The following is a 21,834-nucleotide window of genomic DNA, read 5'->3' as shown; positions in this document are numbered from 1 at the left end:
AAATTTGGAATGAAGGACACATCAAAGTTTGCTCCAACAGGTCAGCAAAGGTCCCCCAGAGGAGACATTTAAATGAAGTCCTTGACCAGAAGTATTTGGTGTTCACCAGATGGATAATTGAGAGGAAGAAGTCAAGCCAGGAGTGGGGAGTAAGGAGCAATTACTTTCTCATTGTGGTGGAAATTGCATGACTCCTGGCAACAGATAAGAAATTTGGGTTTTCAGGAACACAAGGCAAATGGAGAAGAGAACAAGAGAGTACAAATGCAGTAGAGAGCTAAATGAACAGACTGTGGAAGGCTTTGCTCAGGAGTTTTATTTATGCTGGTAAAAAGGCAATGAATGATTTTATTTATGAGAGTAACATGGTCAGATCCCTGTTTCAGAAAGATAAAACAGTACAAGAGTAGTGGTCAGATCATGTGAGCAAAGAATCTTGTTAGAAAGCTCTTAAAACAGTCCAGATGAAGAATGCTGAGGGCTGAATCAGGGCAGGGTAAACATGTCAATTTCAATTTCCCTTGTTCTCAATAGAAAATAAAAGTTAGGGGAGATATGAACACTTTTGCACTGTGTCTATCCTAAATAGGGAAACCGTGGCATTCACACTAAAGAATAATTAAAATGCAGTCTTTTAATTACGCCCAAGTGGAAGCCAGATTCTTCTGCCATATCTGGTAGCTAAGCATGTGATTTTGTACTCCAGATATATTTCTATTTAACAAAAGAATGAACAACATCAGCAGTTCAACTTTTCTAAAGGTGATGTGCTCAGTGTTCTTATTATAGGGGAGGAAGGCCTCTAATCACACTAATCAAAACAGATACAGTTTTTCTCCTCAGAGATCAGTCAGTACACCTTGACAAGGTAATAACATCTTTTTCTTCCTATCACCTTTTTCCTCACCAGGACGAGTTTCTTTGTTTCTACCAATTCCAGGTGCTCATTCCACGTAGCTCAGTATTGGTCTTCTTAAAGTGTTTCCAAAATTTCTAAAGATTCTTCTTTAAAGTTTTTGTAACTTTTTTTAATAATAATTTTTTATTATGTTATGTTAGTCACTATACAGTACATTCCTAGTTTTCGATGTAAAGTTCCATGATTCATTACTTGCATATAACACCCAGTGCACCATGCAATACATGCCCTCCTTAATACCCATCACCAGCCTATCCCATTCCCCCACCCCACTCCCCTCTAAAGCCCTCGGTTTGTTTCCCAGAGTCCATAGTCTCTCATGGTTCATTCGCCCTTCTGTTTACCCCCCTTCCTTCTTCCCTTTCTTCCCCTACCAATCTTCCTACTTCTTATGCTCCATAAATGAGTGAAACCATATGATAATTGTCTTTCTCTGCTTGACTTATTTCGCTTAGCATTATCTCCTCCAGTCCCATCCATGTTGCTGCAAATGTTGTGTAATCGTTCTTTCTGATGGCTGAGTAATATTCCATCTCATATATGGACCACATCTTCTTAATCCAGTCATCTGTTGAAGGGCATCTTGGCTCCTTCCACAATTCAGCTATTGTGGACAATGCTGCTATGAACATTGGGGTGCATATGGCCCTTCTCTTCACTATGTCTGTATCTTTGGGGTAAATACCCAGTAGTACAATTGCTGGATCATAGGGTAGCTCAATTTTTAACTTTTTAAGGGCCCTCCACACTGTTTTCCAGAGTGGCTATATCAACTTGCATTCCCACCAACAATGTAAGAGGGATCCCCTTTCTCCACATCCTCTCCAACATTTGTTGTTTCCTTCCTTGTCAATTTTTGCCATTCTAACTGGCGTAATCCAGCAAGGCTGTCATTCAGAATTGATGGAGAGATAAGGACCTTCCAGGATCGGCAGAAACTGACTGAATTTGTAACCACCAAACCAGCCCTACAGGAGATATTAAGGGGGGGTTCTATAAAAGGTTTTGTAACTGTTAATCTTAAAATATTCTAATTTTCATAATTATCAGGAATTCAGGCTATTTCTTCCTTTGCACAGATCTGATTTTACAAAGCATAAGAGTTCTCACCTAAGAATGTGCTTCTGTGGCTTAGTCAACTAGTATTGTGCTACCCCTAATTCCTGGTAAAATATCATTTTTGATGTTTAGCATTTATAGCCTGCCCATAAAACTTATCAGGAAGAGAAGAGTCTGAATTTATTGCCTGTTCTTACTTTAAAATTGCTATCAATGAAATTAAGTCTTTTTTTTTTTTTAAGATTTTATTTATTTATTTGACAGAAATAGAGACAGCCAGCGAGAGAGGGAACATAAGCAGGGGGAGTGGGAGAGGAAGAAGCAGGCTCATAGCGGAAGAGCCTGATGTGGGACTCGATCCCATAACACCAGGATCACAACCTGAGCCGAAGGCAGACGCTTAACCGCTGTGCCACCCAGGCGCCCCTCAATGAAATTAAGTCTTAACTACTAGATTCAGTGCTACCTAATTACCCATTTCTTCATTTAATAACTCTACTACATGTAATTTTACTAATTGGTATTCAATATATCCTAATTATAATAGAACATGTAGATCAATATATATTAGTTAACACCCTGCTTATTGTGAAATAGTACATTCTAACGAATGCCATGGTGGATGATGGACAATTATAGATTTTCTTTTTATATTCTATGGAGATAATCTACAAATTCCTCCATAATTAACATTTTCTAAGAATTCTTTCTTTGCTCAATATTTACTTTTATAATCACACTGAGTCTATAGCCCCTCAGCGTGGAAATGTGGTTTCAAATATTTGATGTCATCTCATTACTTTCTCATTATTATTATTCTTTCATTAAAGGATAGCTGACACAATGTTAACATTAGTTTCAGGTGTACAACACAGTAATTTGACAAGTCTAAAAAATATTAAATGCTTCACAAATTTGCATGTCATCCTTGCACAGGGGCCATGTTAATCTCTGTATCATTCCAATTTTAGAATATTTACTGCCAAACTGAGCACTACTTTTCCTTATTTACTATAAATATGGTGATAAATTCCAAGAAAAGAGAACAGGCTATTTGCTGCTGAAAGACCCTAAAATAATAAAGACATAAAATGATATACCACAATGAATTGCACAATCAAAATGGGAAATAATAGTAGAAAAGGACACAGGAGAAGAGAGGACAGGGCTAGGAGAATTACCAGGTAAAATGTATTTTCTGAGGCTCTAGCACCAGCATTTTACTATTACTTTATAAGTAATACAAAAAATATTTTTAAACTTAATTGCTTCATCTATATTTTGTTTCTAACAGATGTAGTAACCCAAATACCTACTATTTGAATATTAATAGATCAAAGAAGAATTAACATTTTATTTCTTTTCCTGAGTATTTAAATATAGTCTAAGTAATTTAACAGGCATATACTTTCCTTTATTGTGTAAATGTTTCCTTTATTAAAAATTTTAATTTTCATATAAACTAGATCTTTTCTGAAATATATATTTTTCTTCCATTGGTTTATTTTTCAATCTTTGCCCCATTTCCATATTGCTTAAATTATTGTATGAGCTGAATATCTAGAAAGACAAGCCACTCTTCTTAAGCACTTTTTTGAAATATTCTTTATTGGCAACATTTAACAAAATTCCTTCCACAAACCCCTCATCCCCGCAAATGCTGTTGGGGTTTGAGTTAGCCTACAGTTTTTATGTGATATACATATAATTTTGTAATTTTAAAAGCTATGAATTTCTGTGAAAAACATGGTAACACAGAGTTTTAAACATATTTTCCTATACAAAGTGATTATAGTTGCACTTTGACTCCTTTCAATCTCTGATTGTACCAGAGTTGCAATGAGCTTACTTCAGGAGTATATGTAACAGGAACTATTAGTATATTTTCTTAAACCTAATTTCCTATATTACATAAGTGATTTCAAAACATATAAGCATATCTCTTCAATTTTTCAAATAATTATCTATTATAATTATCAATTATAAGTGCAGTGTCTATATTTTTTTGAGATAAACTTTTTGTATTCTGAATCAATGAATATGTTAGAATGTTTCTTAAGTGGTAACTCCCCAAACTTGGCATCTTTATTAGTTTGTTTACTTCTAAGCTAAGCTAGGAACTACTTTTTTTTTTTTTGCATTGCTTTGGTACTTTCCAATATGTGGCCTAGAGCATATTCTTAACAGCACTTTTTTTTTAAAGATTTTATTTATTTATTTGAGAGAGAGGGTGTGGGGGGAAAGGAGGGTGGGGGGGGGGAGTAGGGAGCGGGGAGAGAGAGGAAAAGCGAAAGAATCCCAAACAGACTCTGTGCTGAGCACGGAGTCCAAGGCATGGCTCCATCTCAAGACCCCGAGATCATGACCTGAGCCAAAACCAAGAGTCGAAGGCTTAACCAACCGAGTCACCCAGGCGCCCCTCTTTTTATAGCATTTTTGTTTTGCAAATCAGTCTTAGACGTGCTTTCTATAAACAGACTCAGTTCTTCCCTGAAAGAACATTTTTGTGGGTGGGAGGGGGGTTGTTCTGTATGGCAGTCAAATCCAGAGTGGGCTTTTTGCTGCACTGTTTTTCATGCGTGAATATTTACTTATTTAAAAAGAAAGCCTCAGACTGAGGTCTGTTCACTTGCTCATTTGTTTACTTTTGAAGAAAGGTTTGGGGGATAATAACTTCTTCACAGTGAAGTCATGATTCACCACAAAACAATATCAATACATTGTATTTCCCATTTAAAAGAAGTAATCAGTAAATTAGTCTTTGTATTTGGAAGTTTGATAGAAACATTTGTCATATCATGCACCAGAAATTTAAACATGAGCCCTCAAATGATAGTTAATAACAATTCAATAAACTCAAACAACTGAGATAAGCTTAGCATAAAACTATAAATTCTGGAGTCAAACAGACCTGCCTTTCAATTATAATCCTGCCATTTACATGCCTGTAACTGTGAACCACTTACCTCAAATCTGTTATTCTTAATCCTATTATCTTCCAAATGTGGTAACAACAGCATCTACTGAACTCAATTATTGGAGTAATAAGTGAAATAATTTATATGAAGCAGTTTGAACAATACCTGATGCAGAGTAAAAGCTCACAAAATGGTAGTTAAAAAAAAGATGAGATAAAATTGTATATCTTCCCATAGTTAAAATTTCAATAAAAAAAACATAAATTCGAGTGTTAAGTATTCTATATTAAAACTAAATACAAAATCATTTAAGTAGAAATGTCCACAGGGGTGCCTGCATGGCTCAGTCGATTAAGCCTCTGCCTTTGGCTCAGGTCATGATCTCAGGGTCTGGGATGGAGCCCTGTATCATATCGGCTCTCAGCTCAGTGGGGACTCTGCTTCTCCCTCTTCTTCTCCCTCTGTGTTCTCTCTCTCAAATAAATAAACAAAATCTAAAAAAAAAAAAAATTCCACAAAATGCTATCACATTCACCAAAATTAACTTACAACAAACAAAAACACTAACAAACCCAAAACCAAAATAAAAACAACAAAAATGCATGCCATAAGTTAAATATGCATTTGCAACTGAAATTTCAATAAGCGTTTTAAAGTTATACAGTACTATTCATCTGATTGAAGGGAAAGGTAATTAACTTCTCTCTGTTTTAACTCAATTTCTAAGAGTAGTTGTTCTTGTGCTTTGGTGAATTGAAGGAGCTTTCAAAGTTAAGGATAAGGCACAAATATTTAAGACAAAGAAAAAATTTGCAGGTAATTGCAGACTCTATTAAAGCCTTAATTAAAGGGCACTAGGAAAGCGAATTAGCACATCTGAGATTTTAATCAAACTGCTATTTCAACCAATTTATTAATTGACTCCAGGATTAGGCTGTAATGTGCACTGTTAAGATTATGTTCGTGATCTGAAAACCCTACAACTATATCTCACTATTCTTATCTCAGGAATAACCAAGTTAAAATGTGCATTTAAAAGGGATCGCCTAGTTTTATAGAGATACTAGTAGATCTTGTATTGAGCATTGATCATTCTATGCCTACAATAACTAAACCTAAAAAAAAAAAAAGGTAGTGTGGAATTCAGCAGACACTTGTTGAGTGGCTGAATGCTTATAGATATTTTGATTCCTCTAAAGACAAAAACCACATTCTTGATTTAAAATATAGTTCAAACAAGAGTTACAGCAAATGGTCTATTATATAACATGGCACTTTTATAGTTAACAATACAGTATGGTGAGCTTCAAAATTTGTTAAGAGAAAAGATTTCATGCTAAGTTTTCTTACCAGAAAAAAAAAATAGCAAAGTGACACAAGGAAACTTCTGGAAGGAATGGATATGTTTATTACCTTAACTGTGGTTATGGTATCATGGGTGTATTCATATGCCCAAACTCATCAATTTGTATACATTGAATATGTGCAGTTTTTTTTGTGTGTGTATATAAATCATACCTCAACAACACTATAAAAAATTAAAAAGGAAAGTCTTTCTGCATTTTTGGCAGGAATAGAAAAAATTTATTAGATAGATAAAAATAAAATTCATTTTTAAAGATATTTATTTACTTTTTGAGAGAGAGAGAGAGAGAGAGCATGAGTGGGGTGGGGGGGGGGAGGGCAGAGGGAAAGGGAGAAGCAGACTCTGAGCGGGGAGTCAGGTGTGGGGCTTGATCCCAGGACCCTGAGATCATGATCTGAGCCGAAGGCAGAGGCTTAATCGACTGAGCCATGCAGGCACCCCCTTAAAAATAAAATTCATGTTTAAAAATCTTAAAGATAACTGTAGTAAAACTAAAGGCATTTTCAAACTATATAGAACAATCCTATAAATTCCAAACTCAATATTTTGTCATGGCCTTGTCTTAGTCTGTTTGGGCTACTATGACCAAATACAATGGACTGAATGGTTTATAAACAGTAAACATTTATTTCTTACAGTTCTGTAGCCTGCAAAGTCCAAGATCAAGGTGCTGGCAGATTCAGTGTCTGGTGAGGGCTCCTTTCTATACATCCCTCTTTTCTTGATAACCTCACCTGGCAGAAAAGGACGAAGGATCTTGCTGGGGCCTCTTTTATAAAGGCACTAATTGCATTCATTCTCATGATGACCAATGACTCTGCCGGCAGGACCTAATCACCTTTCAAAAGCACCACCTCAGGGTACCATCACTTTGATGATCAAGTCTCAACATAGAAATTTTGAGAGGACACAAATATCCAGTCTATACTGGGCCTATCTTATCCTGACGTCTTCAATCAGTAGATTGCTCTTCTGTATTTTTGGTCATAAAGTAGAGAAACACAACCTCACATAGTCTTCTGCATATATATGTGTGCATTATAATACAGTTATTGCATGCTTCAGAGTGAAATGGATTCCCTCCTTCTGTAAATAGGTTATGTGTTACTCTGCTTGAAGGCAAAAGTGGCAAACTGAATTCCCTTATAAATTTTTCTTTTTCTCCCAATACCAGCTTATGTTCTTATCTCACTAGATAAATAGGAAAAGAAATATTCCTTTACCTTAAATATAGTTTTTTTGACTTCATGACATGTTTTAAAGTCTTTGGAAAACTCAAGCAAAAGGCAATTATGAATTTTCTAGTGGCTAGGCTTTTTTAGCTTTAACAATGAGTAGTACCAGCTCAGAAGTCTAGTTGTTAGTGAGATTAACCAGTGGGGCCAGATTTAGTTTGTTTTTGTTTTTTTACATTTTGGGGTGAGTAAGCATAAAGGAAATGACAAGTGCATTAATCATGCCTCTTCCTTTTCTTTTCTTTTCTTGTACGTTTCTGAAGCTTTGACATCTGGGGCCTTGCTAACCCTAGAGAGACTACTCCCCATGTAGAGCCAATTCCTAGAGATAGTAAAGGACTTTCCTGTTAGGGTGTCTCTCATATGCAAATCAACCAATCCAAGCCCACACTCTAAAACCTCTTCTCACTTTCTAGGGCTCTTAAGCACGGGCTACTATTCCCCTGCCCCTAATCTCTCAGGGCCAGGTACCAGACAACTACAGAGAGCTGCTATATACCCCAGAGCCCACCGAAGTTATTCAAACTAGCCATTCTAAACCTGCTTACCTGCCTTGTCCTTTCCTTCACATGGAAACCACAATAAAGTTTCTTGTCCATGCTTTCCTCCTATTCCTTCTGCCTCCTTACTGACCCTGGGGCTTCCCCATGTGACACCTGCATGTGTGGTATGGCTCCTCCTGTTAGCAGCTGGGAGTAAAAAACTATCTTTTCAGTGGCACTTGTCTCCTGATCTGTTGGGCTCACCATACCTGATAAATAATAACATCTAAATTTAGGGGAGCCTGGTTGGCTCCGTTGGTTAAGTGTCTGCCTGCCTTCAGCTCAGGTCATGATCCCAGGGTCCTGGGATCGAGCCCCATGCTGGGACTCTCTGCTCAGCGGGGACCCTGCTTCTCCCTCTCCCTCTCCCAGCTGCTCACTCGGCTTGCGCTCTCTCTCAATTCCTCAAATATATAAATAAAATCTTTAAAAAAAATTTTAAAAAAGTAACATCTAAATTTTAAAACAATGAACATAAAATGCTTGTACTATTAAGAAAACGTATATATCTTGCCATTTCTAGGCATGGTGTGTCTTTCTAGTCATGCCTAAGAGTGAGGTAAAAAAAAAAAATGTTGCTTTAGGTAAATATTTTTAATAGCTTCGTGCTTTGCATCAATCCATCAAACAGCTAGAAGGCCTGCTACCAATAGAGTTAGTTTATGTATGCAGCAACAGTTCCGGTTACACCTGGCTAGAAGCAACCTGATGAAAATACTACCTCATGTCCCCCAATAACCAATCTTTCTCAGGCTCTTACCTTAAGACCTAAGGTTCTTTCACTTTTACCCATAAGGAAAAATGGTTGAGGTACACAGGACCCTTGAGTAATTGTTTATATATAAGGATTCTTTAATTCATCGTTCTTACAGTAAAAATAACAACTTACAGACTTCCTATCCGTCACAATTCTTTAACATGAAAGTAAACATGCAATGTTCCATTTTCACTTCATTTTCTCCCCCTTTCCCTCTCTCTCCCATCCAAGACAACAACCTTTCTGTTTTTTAAAGCTGTACTTGGTCCAACCATATGCAGATTTCTAACAGAATGCACGAGCAAAAATGATTTTCTCACCTCTCACTGTGCCATCACACACCAGCATGACAAAATAGATCATTAAACTTAATATAGGAGACATCATGGAGTAGACTATTTTATTTATTATCTTTTCAATAGGTTTAAGTTCAAGACCTGATTGACACTGGACAGTGGCTGACACTGATGGATATAAAAACTACCTACGGATTATTTTAAGTACATTTATAGCCACCATTTCTCTTCATCATTAACTACTCTCTGCATGGCTGTCCATTTCTATACAGTCAGTTAAATAAAGAAAACTGCATGTGGTTGAGTAGATCAATATTATTGACTTATCAAATAAGATTGATATGTCCATAATGAGTTGAAAAATGTTTTAAGACTAATATATTATGAAAATAATTGCCTATCGTCATTACTTTGCTAAATAGCACAATAATCATCAACCAACCACCTACTGATAGTGATGTGATAATTGCTCCTTCACTTTGACCACTTTTACCTTAACCATTAATCAATTTTTAAACTGTCTTAATTCAGCTTCCTCAATTTCTCTTGTTCTAATCCTTCCCCTTCTATTAGGAGGCCAGGCTATCTTCCTGCTCCTCTGAACTGCTGCAATAGCTTTCCAGCTAGTCACTCTACCTGTACTCTCATCCCTTAATAAATCATCCTTCTGAGTGATGCCACAGAAATAGGGCTAAAATGTAGTGAGGAACAACTTTGTCCCATGCTCAATACCCTTCAGTGATTGCTATTCCCTAAAGGGTTCTGTAGTAACTTTCTAACATGGCATAAATGGCCCTTCAGAATCTATTGTTTTCACACATTTTATACAATATGGTCCAACAACACTAGACTATTGCAATTTGCAACCATGGCATGCTCACTTACATCTCTTGCACACACGGTTGACCCTTGAACAACACAGGTTTGAACTGCAAGGGTCTGTTTATATGTATTTTCTCTTCCTTATGATTTTCTTAACATTTTTTTTCTCAAATTTACTTTATTGCAAGAATATAGTATATAATACATATTAGATACAAAATATGGGTTAATCAACTTTTTGTTATCTGTAAGACTTCCAGTCAACAGGAGGCTATTAGTAGTAAAGTTTTGGGGGAGTCAAAAGTTATACAGGAAGTTTCATTTGTGTTGGGGGTGTTAGTGCCCCTAATCCCTGCATTATTCAAGGATCAACTGTATTATTTTTTCCTTTTCAAACGCCTTCTTACTAACTTATCATTGACTCAAGAAACCCTTCCATAGACATTTTTCATGTCTATGCACACATAGGCATGCTCTATGATTCCCTTGTTACCTGTGCATAGTGAATTGTAAGTATTAGTGTCATTTTTTCTTATAATTGTGTGCATTTTTGCCTCTCTAGTAGGCTACAGTCTCTTTGAGTACAGAAAATATAAATTACCATATATATTATTTACATAGAGCCCCATACATACAATGTGTTCTTAATTTACATAGTCATCTATTTCAAGTAGTTGAATGAATGAGTGGATATGGAGCTCCTGAGAGTCATAGTAGAAGGACAATATTTGATAAAATTTTCCATCACTTTAAGTCTGAGAAACTGCTGTCTAGATAAATGTTAAGATACTACATGTTCTTAACTTCTAAGTTCCTTAAAGGCAGAAACAATGTATGAAGAGTTTACTCCCCTGAAACATCACCAGACAAACCAATTGTTTCAGGAAAGCTATGTTTATGTTTATTATACTTAATGCAATAAGGGAGAACACCACCTTGACTGAGTCCTTTACTATCTTAGAACAGAAGGTCATGGAAGGATATTTATTGTATTGTAGGTCCTGGGCTGGCTGGTTGACTTTAGGTATGTCTTGCAAGATGTCCAACTTGTTGGAATTGGGCAGAGATTATGGCATAATAGCTTTGTATTGATAAGCACACAAAAATGAGGGTCCTGAAGTAGTTTTTGATGAGGAAGCTGTTTGCTTATAAGTAATTTGTTTAATTGTTTTATAGTGTTATCTTCCAGAAGCAATTTTTTTCCAAAAAAAGAACCAGGTTATTTTTGTTTAGTCACAATGTTACATCACACACATAGAGGAGTATATTTTCAGCTTCAACATTGTTTAAACTAAAGACTGAAATGACATTGGTTTTGATTTTTAATTACTTCCTATAATTTGTATCCCCAATGTCTATCACAGTACCTGGCTCATGGAAAGATTTAAATATTTTACATGCTTAAACTTCTTCTAACTTGAAGAGCATAAGGCATAGGAATTTTCCCTGAATCACAAAGTTCCGTTTATGAAAGCAGGATTGGCATAATGCAAAGGTTTAAAATAAAATGACATTACCCATAAAACCCATCAATTTCCCTGTTTGGTGTGCTCTTATGTCTCTTACATTCCCCCTCTAGCTTCTTACCCATTTATCTTTCTCTCAACTATGTGCCATGCCCTAACCTCACCTACCACTTGTGTTTGCACTCTCACCTTATAATGAGATCAGTATTCACTCTAGTTGAACACTTTCATTGTAAAAATTTCAGAAATTTAGAGAAGTGTAATATGAAGTTGCTAGAACCTTCTTTTCACTGTTCATCTATTAATGTGCACCCTCCTAGAATTTGTTTTCTGCACATACAAAACCAGGTCTTTGACTGCCTGGACCTATCTGAAATAGCCATATATCAGCTTTCACAGGAAATCTTAGATATTTTGCAATGTTCATTTTGATTACTTCACCATCATATTGTGCACTGTGTTTTCGAACATGAAAACAGAATCCAATTAAATTGAACAAGAATTATTGTGCATCATCCATATGAAAGACAATTTGTTATATTCCAGGCAGTTAACAGAAATAAAATATTCATTTCTTTCCAAGGTTAATAAAACATGCAGGGCCTACCTGCATCTAGCAGAGAAGGCATCTATTTATATAATTAAAAGAAATGTTAAATAAAATAAAATAGATACTAAATTGTTATATAAGGTTTGTCTTGTAAGAGCTTAAAGGAGGGAAAATGTACTTCTGGGTGGAGTCTACTTTGGAATATAATTTTGAACACCATTCCTAACTTCAATCTCACTTTCCTTCACCTTTTCATTTCTTCTTATCAATTCACATACACATATACATACGCATAGAAGAGCTTTTCCTTTCTGAATATACTTTAAAATTTTTATATTCTATCTCTTTCCTTTGACAGGGCACCAAACAAAACTAGAGAAAAGTTTCTGAGTTTCTGTTCTAAAAGATACTTGGGGAGTTGATTTCAGGAAATAAAGAACTGTCATTCTTACCCAAAGCTGGCATGCAATTTTTCCTTATGGCCCATCCTTAGCCGTGGATAACTAATAAGTCTAATGAGTGAGGACTTGTAATTGGACATTCCAACTGAGTTTGGCCAGTCATTCTTTTTGTTGCCATGGCACCCAGCTCAAGCTCTCTTTCCACTAAATAAAAATCAGCCAAATATCTACCTTACTACCTGCTCCCCCAAAGGCTTACTGGAAACTGCAATAGTATATCATACATATCAAATAGCCAACTGCAGATGGGGCTAAGTTTGTGTTTAAGTTGGGGTAGAGGCTTGAAGTTGTGCACATTTTGAATGGCAACCACTTAGTTTTGTAAGACTTAGAATATGACACCAAAGATATTGATGACTTTCCCACGTTAAAAAAAGTCAGGCAAGATCCCTTTGCATTGAAGTTAGTAGAACACAAGACCCTGATTGCTTTTTTCCTAGGTGTATCCAGAGGTAGAATTAAGTAACTTTTATAACTACACAGCATTAACTTAAAAAAAATGTCTATACACTAACAACAAAGTTTGCAGAAGAAATTTTTTAAAAAATTACAAATGCACAAAAAACAATAAAATACTTAGGAATAAACTTAACCAAAGAAGTGAAAGACCTATATTCCAAAAACTGTAACAGTAATGAGAGAAAATAGAATGAAGATGACACAAGCAAAAGGAAATATATCTCATGCTCATTGATTGGAAGAATTGTTAAAATATCCATCTTACCCAAAACAATCTACAGATCCAGTGCAATCCCTATCAAAACACCAATGGCATTTTTCACAAAACTAGAACAGATAATACTAAACTTTGTTTGGAACCACAGAAGACCCTAAATACCTAAGACAATCCTGAGAACCAAGAACAAAGCTGGAGGTATTACAATATCAGATTTGAAGATATACCATAAAGCTGCAATAATCAAAACAGTATGGTATTGGCACAAAAATAGACACATAGGTCAATGGAACAGAACAGAGACCCCAGAAATAAACCCACAATTATATGGTCAATTGACCTATGATAAAGGAGGAAGGACTATATATGGGAAAAAAAAAGAATGAAATTTTGCCATTTGTACCAATATATATATAGATCTAGAGAGTAAAATGCTCAGTGAAATAAGTCAGAGAAAAACAAATACAATATGATTTCTCTCATATGTGGAATTTAAGAAACAAAACAAAGAAAAAAAGAGACAAACAAAAAACCAGACACTTAACTACAGAAAACAAACTGATGGTTACCAGAGGGGAGGTGGATAAGGGGATGGGTGAACTTGGTAAAGGGAGATTAAGAGTGCACTTACCATGATGCGCACTGAATAATGCACAGAATTGTTGAATCACTGTATTGTACCCCTGGAACTAATATAACACTGTACGGTAAGTATACTGAATTAAAATAAATAAAAAGAGAATATATAATGGGGAAAAGACATCCTTTTCAATAAATGGTACTGGGAAAACTGGAGAGCTACATGTAAAAGAATGAAACTGGATTACTTTCTAACACCATACACAGAAATAAACTCAAAATGAATTACAGACTCAGACATGAAACTAAATAATCCTAGAAGAGAACACAGGCAGTAATTTCTCTGACATCAGCCATAACAACATTTTTCTAGATATGTCTCCTATGGCAAGGGAAATAACAGCAAAAATAAACTATTGGGACTACATCAAAATAAAAAGCTTTGCATAGCAAAAGAAACCATCAACAAAATAAAAAGACAACCTCCTGAATGGGAGAAGATATTTGCAAATGATATATCTGATAAGAGATTAATATCCAAAATATATAAAGAACTTAGCTCAACACCAAAAAAATAAACAATTCTATTTAGAAAAATGGGCAGAGGACCTGAATAGACACAGGTGGCCAACAGACACACAGATGGCCAGCAGACACACGGAAAGATGCTCAGCATCACTAATCATCAGGGAAATGCAAATCAAAATCATGATGAGATATCACCTTACACCTGTTAGAACAGCTAAATTCAAAAAGACGAGAAAGGACAAGTGTTGACGAGGATGTACAGGAAAAGGAACCCTCATGCACTGTTGGTAGGAATGTGGAAAACAGTATGGAAGTTCCTAAAAACATTAAAAATAGAAATACCATATAATCTAATTCCAGTATTGTGTATTTACCCAGGGAAAACAAAAACACTAACTCAAAAAGATATGTACACTTCTATGTTTATTGCAGCATTATTTACAGTAGACAAGACATGGAAGCAATCTACGTGTCCATCAACAGAAGAACAGACAAAGGAATACACAAAACACACACACACACACACACACACACACACACACACACATGATGGAATATTACACAGCCATAAAAAGAATGGGATCGTGCCATTTGAGACAACACGGATGGACCTAGATAGTATTATGCTAGAAGATGATAAAAGTGACAGCCTGTGACTAATAAGGCTAGGTCGTCAAAAATCATGCAGCCTCAGGGCGCCTGGGTGGCTCAGTTGGCTAAGTGGTCAACTCTTGATTTTGGCTCAGGTCATGATGTCAGGGTCCTGGGATTGAGCCCTGTGTGGGGCTCCTTGCTCAGTGGGGAGCCTGTTTGAGGATTCTCTCTTCCTCTGATCCTCTCTGTGCTCTCCCTCTCTTTCACTCTCTCTCTCAAATAAATAAATAAATAAACAAATACATAAATAAATAAATATATTTAAAAAAATAATGTAGCCTCTGCCTGGGTCTCTTGGACTATCATTTTCTAGACACTCATTCTCAGAACCCAGCTGCTATGTTATGACAAGCCCAAGTCCAAAAGAAGATGATAAGTATAGGTGTTCCATTTGAAAGTTTCAGCTAGGCCCAGGCTTTGAGCCAAGACAGGCACCAGTCATGGGAGGAAAAAAAGCCTTCCAAATAATTCCATCCCGAGAGTTTCAAGCTACTCTCAGGTATTAGGACCTCCTTGCTGAGGCCCCCCTACATCCTTGAGCAGGAAGTCATGCCTGCTGTGCCCTGCCTAATTCCTGACTCATGAAGTCCAAGAGCAGAATAAAATGGTTGATGTTTAGGTCACTAATTTTGGAGTGGTACTGTTTAATAAATAGCAGTAGATAATAGAAAAATAAAAGCTTATTAAATCATGGAGGAAATTTGAGCTTGTTTGTAAGTCAAGGAGACAAAAACCAAAACCAAACAAACAAACAGCTATAAGGGAATAACTAATAATAGACCAGGAAAGGAAAACAGTAAGGTTCTAAGGTCTACCAGAATAGTGGGGAAGAATGGGAAAAGAAAAAGTTGGCAGTCAGGTCTCTTGGGCTCTATAGATGGCTGTCAGAAAAAATTCAGGACAAATCTGTGATCAGCAAGAGTAGAAAAATTATGCACAGCAAGTATGTATTGAGTACCTAGTATGTTCCACATATAAATTACACCACCCACCCATACACACACACACATGCACACACAATTTCAATTTTCATCACCCACCTTAATATTATTGTCATGTTCTAACACTTCCTTGACAATCCTTTGCACATTTGAAAAATCTTTTCAAAAGAGAGCTTTTATAATATCTTGTCATGCATTTGATTTTTTTAAATTGTTGTTCATGATGTCTGATTTCATCATGCACTCATTCATTGCTCCTTTCTCATAGGCAGAATTTAATCTGGCTGCTGGTAGTTTACAAAGAATATTTGAGAAATGTGGCAAAAATCTTGTCGTCAACCATCTGTTTGGGGAACTGTGTCTTTTCATAAAAAACATAGAGCTTATTAACAATTGAGACTTGTGATTTCTTAGCAGAGGAGACTTAGAGTTGTCCAGTAAGATACAACCACTTGCTCTTCTAATGCATTCTCAAAGTCAATGAATAAAGCATGGTTGAGGGAACACTTTAAAAATATCTTCTTCTAAGCATTAAATCAAATTCATTTTCTACTTTTTCTTATATGTGTTTCAATAGAGCCATGACTGTAGACCTGTCTACCTAATAATACAAACGAACAATGAAATCTTATAAGTCTTTGTTTCCATGTTGTCTCCTTGTAATGGATAGTAACATCAGAACTGCAATAAACATCTTCACGTGTTGAGATGAAAAATTATATATGTTGAGCAGAGTCTACAATTGCAAGGGCACTGATCTCTTGTAATTGAGTGACAGCTACTTCCTTTGGAAGCGCATATTTTTCCAGTGTGCTCTATTCCCCACATCTTTATTGTTTTCAACATAGTCTGTCACTTCAGTAGTCCCTGTAAGCATCTGAGTTTGCAAGCCCTCTTCTAATCCATATTTTAAAAGCAAAAGATCTAAGCCTGCATTTCCAGCTGGCAATTGCAAAGCTTCATTCCAAACAGCTTGCATTGATCCTTATACATAAAACTTTCTTAACTTGGTCTGGTAAAAATCCTCTCAGATACCAAGGCTGGAAGCTATGCACTCCCCCCCCCCACCCCCGTTTCTTTGTTCCTCTCCCAGTAGCATTGATTAATAGTGAGGACAGGTCTTATAGAATCAGCTTTTATAATATATTCCATCTGCCAGTCCCTCATTACCTCTTACTTAGGAACATTACAGACTCTACATAATCTTCTCACAAAAATTAATCCTATGTATCCCCACTACGTTAATCATCCAAATGTACAACTTTAATCATACTACGTTAGTCAGAAAACTTTCAGAAATTTTCAGTTGCTGATAAATTAAAAAAAATATTCTCAACTTAGCATTCTAGGTCATTCAAAACAGGAACCAATGTATTCTTCTTAGATCAGAGCATTTTAGAAGTGGCATGACCTTAATGATTTCTAGTTCAATTCCCTGTATGTATAGCTGAGAAAACTAGGTCTCAAAGGGCTAAGTGACTCATCCATAATTCAATAGATAGCTCAGCAAAGATCAAAACTTAACTCTCCAGTTAAGTTCTCAGGGCTACTTCCACACTCATCAACCAAACTACTTGTTCTAGCCAAAGACTGGTTCCTGGTCTCTATCCCATTCATCACTACCAACATCCGACCAATACTGTTGAGACTATCTCAAAGATAATTCTGTCCTTGACGGTTTTGCTCATCTCTTCCCCTTGCCCACAGAGTGAGACCTCTCCATATTTTTAAAGTACATTATAAATTGTCATTTCACTACGGCATTTACCGTGTTCTCTTTTACATTTCAGCAGCCTGCCACATCTACTCTCTTGTAAGCATACTGAAGGAAGAGACTACATTTGTGTGGCAGCTGGCAGGGTGTCTTGAACCAAACAATTTGAATTGTCATGGAACCCCCAACCCATCCTTTCTCCCTCTCAACTTTATTTATCTTTCCATAATAACTTCTGTTATGATCTACTAATTAGGAATCTTTCTCCCTGACTCAGGACGCTTCTCTTCCAAATGATTCCCATGGATTTGTTTCTTTCACATTTGCAAATGCTAGGGGTTATACTTTTGTTTTTGTTTATCTTTAGCACAAAACTATTTTTTTAAAATTTTGAGACAGAGAGAGAGAGAAAGAGACAGAGAGAACATGCAGGGAGGGGCAGAGGAAGAGGGAGAGAAGTAGGCTCCCTACTGAGTGTGGACCCCAACCTGCAGCTGGATCTCAGGAACCTGAGATTTTGACCTGAGCTGAAATCAAGAGCCAGGTTTAACCCGACAGACACCCAGGCGCCCCACATAGCTGATTTAAATACAACTTTCCTCCCTTCCTCCTATACAAATGGAGATCAACTGTGTGTTTTTGGTATCATCAATGATTTGAAGAGCTTTCTAAAGCATCATCACATGTCTGAAGGGCTACAGCCAAAATAAATTGAGACCAAGAATTGTTCATCCACACAGCCCCAAATTTCTGAAAGTCTACGAGGGTTGTGTTTGCGGAATATCTATACCATGCCTCTGGCATCTGCTATTATACCCTAAGAAATAAGCAGTTTAATAGTTACTTAGCTTAATATCTATTACTAAGTAATTTTAATTTCATCAAACTGTTCATTCCAGTTAGAGCTCCATGCTGTGTTGTGAAATTTAATCAAATATTAATTTGAATTCAGGTCATAACACTTCTAGTTATCTCTTCATAATTAAAAAAAAACTAATTGAAGAAAGAATGTACTTATGTCTAGAATTGCCTGTCTGCTACTTCTTTGTTTTGCTGAAAAATAAAATAATTAATGCTAAATGCAATAGTGATCTGTCATATTTTTAGATATACAATTATGTGAGGGTATTTATTTGAGATGACTGAGGCTGATACAAATTAATCTTCTTTTAACTTTAACCTATGCTATCTTCTTGCTTTATGTATATGCGAAGCTTTATTTAATCATAATATCAAAAATTAAAATTGTCACAACTACCCATTCACTTAACATTTAGAAATACTTAACTGTGGACTCATTTCATAAGCCAAGGTAAATATTGTAAAATATTTAAATGATTGCTTATTTTCTTCTTGGTTTCTGTATAATTTTTGTATTGCCTGCCAATGTCAGGCCTTTTTTAATATACTTTCTTATATTTGAGAAGCCAAATTTCACTCCCTATCAGCTTTCTTAAATTACACTGAAGGCAAGGACTAAGCTCTATTAGCAATGAGCACATTACTTTGAAGCTAACAGGTACTCAAGAAATATTTTTTGAATTGTTATTGAACCCTAAGCCCTATCTTTCCTTTATTTCAATTTCATCTTCCTCTGCATTTTTCTATCACCTTAGAAATATACTCTTTCCCAAGCACATATGAAATTGAATTTTTAAATTAAGAAAAATAATAAATGTATAATTTTAGATTTTAGGAATATCATAATTGCTATGTATAGACTAAATTAATCAAAATGTATTGGATCACATTAGTATCTACATGATTCAGTAGACACCTATAATGTGCTTACATGGTAGCAGTGACTATAGGCCTAAGGGATCCAAAGATGGGTAAGACATCGTCCTAATCCTGAGGAGCTCATGATATATAAGACAGATTTTAAAAGAATGCTTCACTAATCCATGTGGAAGGTGAGAACTTAAGCTGGGAAGATTTGTAGTGTTTATTTGCTTTAGATTAGGAACAACAACAAAAATAGACATGTATGAAAACATTCAAAAACAACTCAAATTATTCTTTTTATATCCAGAGGTTTCTCTGTTTATCTATATAAAAACTTCCTCTATATAATCACTAATATTTTCAATAGACAGTACACATCCAATAACCATATGCTGGTAAGTGAATGGACTCGGAGTGATAAGTAAATAAGTTAAGTGTTACTATAGGGAATATATTTACACCTACCTCCATATGGAGACATTTGTTTTGGTACTTCCCAATTATGCTAATAAGCACACTGGAGTACAGTCCATTTAATCTTGCTGTCTGCCAAATAGTCAGGATGTAATGCCCAGCACCCCCCTTTCTCTTTGTGATTATATTAAGAATTGATAATGTGCTTTCTTAAGTTTACAATTCTTATTCCTTAAAATGACCAATGGTTCATGTTCTTCTATCTAATGTAATTAAGATAGAGAAATTGGAGCCCACTCTTGGTATGAAGCCATCGTATTGTCCACTTAATCTAGACACCCAAAGAAGCTTATTTTTTTGGTGTGTACATACCGCTTCCTCTTTAACACCATTATCCATCCCTAGCCAATAGTAACTCCAGATGGCAAATAAAACAATCGCTGATTTGGCAGAGAACATGACATCACAAAACAAGTATAAGAATGTTTCACATTTTAACTATGTGCATATGGACTTTAATAGCTTTAAAAATCACTGTTAGTTTCTTAATGTTCATTGCATGTTTGAGAAGACATATTAAGACTTTAATTTTCAATATTTAGGTAGTTGGTCAACAATAATGCTTCTTGCAAAGACAGTGGTTTAAGTCTACCTTCCATTGCAGTTAAATTGGTACTATGGGTTAGTTCTAGATAATGGCCTGTGGGAGGAAATGAAGTGTATCACTTAGGTACTTAAGAATGAATCTTCCACATTTTTTATTCCTTTGCCCCAGCAAGGAACAAAAAAAATTTTTTTTGAAACAGGGGCGCCGCAGATGGCGTCACCACCCACGACTCTGTGACGTCATTAGCGGCGCGCTCGGCGCCATCTTTGCTGTGGTCAGTGCCTGCTGTGTCGGGAAGCGGAAGCTGGTGAAGGTGTTTCTGGCATGGAGGAACAGGTGTAGAGCCGTGTGGAGGCGGTGGGGCTTCGGGAGCGGAGGACTGCATGGCACGGGGTTTACCCGCTATTTGCCTTTTAGTGGAAATTTTAAAAAGGAGTCGTAGGAAATGTTTACTAAAGTCATCCCGAGACTCTTGCCTCTAGACATTCTGGGATTTGGGTACAAGCGCCGGCTTGGGTGTGATACATATCTCGGGTTCCTTTGCCCCAGTAAATCTTTAATGCTCCGTAATGATGGTATCAAAATATAGAAGGCATCTGAATTCTTGAGTAACCACATGGATATTTAATCTAGATTGTTACCTAATTCACAAAGGAAAATGAGTGAGAACCATATCTTTGCTATGTTAAGCCATTGGGCTTTAGAGCCTTTTTGTCCAACACAGCCAAATATCCTATTTATCCTCAGTATCTTTTGGTAGCCATTTTCTCAATAACTACTAGTAGGAAACAGAGCTTGCTCTTGCTTCCAACCCTTTTACAGAGTTCTGTTTTGTTTTCTAACTTTTTGAATAGGTAACATATTCATACGGTTCACAAACTAAAAACAGATTTTCCTTAAAAGTTTGGTCATTTGGGCTATATTAAACATGAGTGTGTTCTCCTCTATGCCTGTGCTGGGGTTTGTTATAAGGTTATTCTATTGGGTCTCATATTAGGAAAACCCCTCATGTCAGAATCTTTAGGTCGCCCAAATATCACAGAAGAGACTACTATAGTCTCCTGTACAAAGAATGGGAGCTAAGTTAGAGAAGAAGTAGATAAACATTTATTTTAAGTCTTTTGTTTTCACCAATGAATATGTTATGGACTGAATTGTGTCCTCCCAAAATTCCTATGTCAAAGCCCTAACCCTCAATGTGACTGGATTTAGAGATAGGGTCTATAAAAAGATAATAAAGGTAGGGTCATAAAGGTAAGGCCCAAATCTGATAAGACTGATATCCTCATAAGAAGAGAAAGAGAAACCAGAGATCTCTTTCCCTCTGACCTTGCACAGAGGAATTTTGATGGCCGTTTTGTTACAGAGATCTGCTTTAGGTCATATGTAGTATCTGTACATATATTTTTTAAATATGTTGGCTTGAGGGTGATAAAATATGATAACAACTCACCTATAGTTCTTTTTTCACAGATTACTTCAACCCCTTTGAGGCAATTTGAAAACCACTGTTTGAAATAGATACTAACTTAGAATCTTTGTATTCCCAGTACCTGAAGCAGGACTCTGATTGTGCAACAGATTTCTGATGTACTTTGAGAATAC

At 36.1% G+C, this 21,834-nt stretch overlaps 1 non-coding gene across 1 annotated transcript; it reads right to left on the bottom strand.

Annotated features, from left to right (window-relative positions):
- Positions 1-2,869: 2,869 nt before the first annotated feature.
- On the bottom strand, positions 2,870-2,973 carry LOC123783394 (U6 spliceosomal RNA). The gene has a single exon (XR_006777195.1). It is a non-coding gene; the product is annotated as a U6 spliceosomal RNA (small nuclear RNA).
- Positions 2,974-21,834: the final 18,861 nt, after the last annotated feature.

The sequence above is a fragment of the Ursus americanus genome, chromosome 1 (assembly GCF_024610735.1).
Source record: "Ursus americanus isolate L20-20 chromosome 1, mUrsAme1.1.p, whole genome shotgun sequence".
NCBI lineage: Eukaryota > Metazoa > Chordata > Mammalia > Carnivora > Ursidae > Ursus > Ursus americanus.
Note: the sequence above shows the minus strand (reverse complement) of the source record. Positions and strands in the feature narration are given on the sequence as shown.